Source organism: Antrostomus carolinensis, unplaced genomic scaffold, assembly GCF_000700745.2.
Source record: "Antrostomus carolinensis isolate BGI_N321 unplaced genomic scaffold, ASM70074v2 scaffold2448, whole genome shotgun sequence".
NCBI lineage: Eukaryota > Metazoa > Chordata > Aves > Caprimulgiformes > Caprimulgidae > Antrostomus > Antrostomus carolinensis.
The window spans coordinates 106814-110274 of record NW_010330710.1 but is presented as its reverse complement, the minus strand read 5'-3'; positions in this window follow the sequence as shown (position 1 = coordinate 110274).

The following is a 3461-nucleotide window of genomic DNA, read 5'->3' as shown; positions in this document are numbered from 1 at the left end:
CATTCTCACACTATGTCTTTCCAAGCAGAGCACGTGGATTAAGTGATCCATTTTAACTCCTACAGGGGTTTGGAATACGGTTCCTTAGTTCCAGGAGGGAGCAGAATCAGACCGCTTGAACACCACTCCTGATTTCTTTCTGCTTCCAAACCATCTGCTTCTTTGTAGTAATAGTCTTCTGCTGTTTGTTAACCTAGTTAATTCTCTGGCATAAGATGTAGTAATTTATGCTGGATGTTTGGGTTTCACATGGTACTAATGGTACCTCATGAACTGTGGCTACAGAAACATCTGTTCTATACAATAGTTAATTTTTTAATTTTTTGAATCCTGGTGGTTAGATATACAAAAATAGTTAGGAGCTCTTTAGGATGCAGAGATTAGAACTCAAATCTTCAATATGGAAATAGGCCAGATTTAATACTACCCATGCAACCTTAATTTAGCTCCCATTTGTTTATACATTGTTTCATATTGATGTGTGTTATTACTTGCTGTGTTTTTACTTGACAAATGAAAAAGGACTGAAGGAAGGTTGAACGGGACACCTGTAAGACTGTGATATCCTCATTTAAGCATATGACTAGAAGCTAGAAAACATCTCTTGCTTTAATTTTGTATGTAATAGTTATATGATAACAACTGTGCAATATGGTAGAAAAATCTATGCAAGAATTAATTTACAAGAAAACCGCAGAAGTTGGAACTAAGCTATTAGTATTAATTAAGGGTACGTTCCAGAATAACATGAGTGATAAATGGGATATGCTAAAAACAAAGAGTTAATATACTGTTTGTACTTAACAAGGAAAGTAAGAAAAGTGCTACTTAATTATAATTTTGCAGAGTTAATAATGCAGTAGAAATCTTAGCTTTTTCTAATTTGAGTGCTTAATTCTTAGTCTTAATGTTGCAGTAATGTGGTTTCCAGATTTAATTTCCTTATATTTATTTGCTTTAAGCAACTCAGAAGGCAAATAAGAGAAACACATTGTGAAACCCCTGTAATGAGATCTGAGTGCTACTAACATGCCTTACACTTTCTATAAAGTTGCTGATTGCATTTAGAGTCACCTCAGCAGTGCTAAATCATTTCAACAGTTTACTCTTACCTCCATTGTCATTAAGTTCTCCAGGTTTAGGAAATGCATTTGAAAAAACAGAACAAAACCCCTCATGTTCCTGTATGAAAATGTCACCTTATAACATCCATAGATTTAAAAATAAAAACCAGATTTTCCTCAGGCATGAACCCTTTATCCTTCCCCTGTGGGACTCTAAAGGAGCTATTTAAACTCATCTGATCACGCAGTTAAAGACTGGGCTGACTCAGCAAAGTGTTTAACTACATGATTAAATTCTATTGCGATCAATAGAATTTGAGCATGTGCTTAAATATTATGTTGAAAAGGGATGGATTTACACACATGTTTTAAAGCTAAGCATGTGCCCAAGCAGGCCCATAATACTTTGAAGCAAGCCAGAAGAATTCAGGTTGTAAAAGCCTACCTTTGGGGTGGCTGACTTCATAAGTAAAATATGTTGATAGAATTTTTATATATAATCTAAAATATAAAGCACAGTGTTGTAGTTATTATGGTCTGTGAATTAACTAACATAGGATAGTTTATGTGTCTGTCAGTTTAAAATATGTACAGCCAAAATTAAGAATGCTTGCAGCTAAATATCTGAATGTACATTTTCTGCTCTTGAAAATAGTTTGCTTTTAATTAGTTACTGATGTTCCTTGGTAACACAATTCTAAGAAGTTTAAAAAAACCCATTGCCCTTGTTTACAGTGTCATGTTAGTTGAGGAGCAAACAAATGATCTTTTGCCAAAACGCAGAACCCAGCCTCATGTACTGGGCCAATTCTTGAGTCTTCACTAGCAAAAGCTGGTGGAGATAGTTGAGAATTTGGTGGATTTCTAGAAAACTCTGAGATGACCTCTGTATTGGCTTCTTTATTCCAGTGAGGAATCACATCCCTGTGGCCCTTGTTGTTTCCTTAGAGTAGGGACTTGGAAGGGGACTTGTAATTTTGGTAGGTGAGTGGTCAGGCTGCTGTATCACTACCTGTATCAGGTAGTGACAGGCTTTGGTCACCTGTGCAACAAGTGCTGTAAGGTAGAGCAGGACCCAGAGAAGTAAAGTAACATCTGTGACAGTGAAATTAAACTTATCTATGTATTGGTATATTAATCAGCAAACAGCATACGCAACTTTTGAAATACCATTCTGAAAAATAACTACGTAGCCTGCATGAAACCAGCTGAGACACAGAGGAGCATGGTGCTGTCGTCTGATACATGGTCAAACGCTGCTCTTCTGAAAGCACATCATCTTGTAAAACTGAGAAAGACGCTGTGCAAATTGCCTAATGCTTCTGAAAATAAGTGTGAGCTGCTTGGTTCCTCTCCAAATTTTAGCAGCTCAGCTTAATAGTGCATAGTCGGTAACTGTGTCTAACAAGCTGTGCCACAACTGGTGACTTAGTATAAAAATTATATCAAGCGTGCTAAATATGGAAAGGCTGCTTATAACTGCACACGCAAAACCTGGTCCCTCATTAACATCTGCCCCCACCTTCTGCCCCCCCCCACCCCAGCCCTGTTAGGTTCAGAAATCGCCTCTCCCGAGGCAGCAGCCCGGCTCCCCTGCCAAAGCCAACTGCGGCGTAGCCAGAGAAACGGGCAGCAAAAATAGAACAGCAGGACGGCTGCGCGTGGGCGAGGCAGAAACCACATCGCCAGCAAAACCTCCCAGCGTTATTTTAGGACCGATACAGCGGCTGTGGCGTTTTGCTCACTTTTCACAAAATGCTCCCCAGGGGAGGGCGAGGAGGGAGAGGGGCACAAGTCCTGGGCGAGGAGCGTTTCTCTCCCACTCCCTGCCTTCCCTTCCTCCCTCCCGAAACGGGCTGGGCAGGGGGAAGGGGTTAATGGTGCTGGAGGCCGAACGGCGGAGGACTGGCGGTTTGAAAGACAGAGACTGGACAGCTGTGTTTGCTGTGGTATTTTTAAACACATTAATGCAGGCTCCAATCACCCGGCCCTGCTTGACCTATTTTTGGCTCAGGCCGGCCATTGTTCTATTTCTGCCTGCGCTGGGCCACGCGGGTGTCGATTCAAATGCAAATGAGTTATCGCTGCTGCTCCCGCCAACTTGGCCCGGCCAAGGGAGAGCCGGGCAGGGAGAGCAGAGGGGCGCGGGGACAGCGACGCTGGGCTGGGCTGGGGGAATTCAGACTCAACCCTTGGGGGCTCCAAGGCCCTGGAAAGAGAGCTTCCTCCCTTTGATGGTTTTTAAGAGACTGTGTTTCCCCCCCGCCCTGCCAGAGAGCCCGAAGCGCCGAGATATTTCTTCATTTCTTCTTCCACCTGCCGTTGGCTGCCCGAACGCAAGTGCTCAAACTCGGCGTCGCGCAGCCCCCGTGCGCGGCGCCCGCCGCTCCCTTCGGG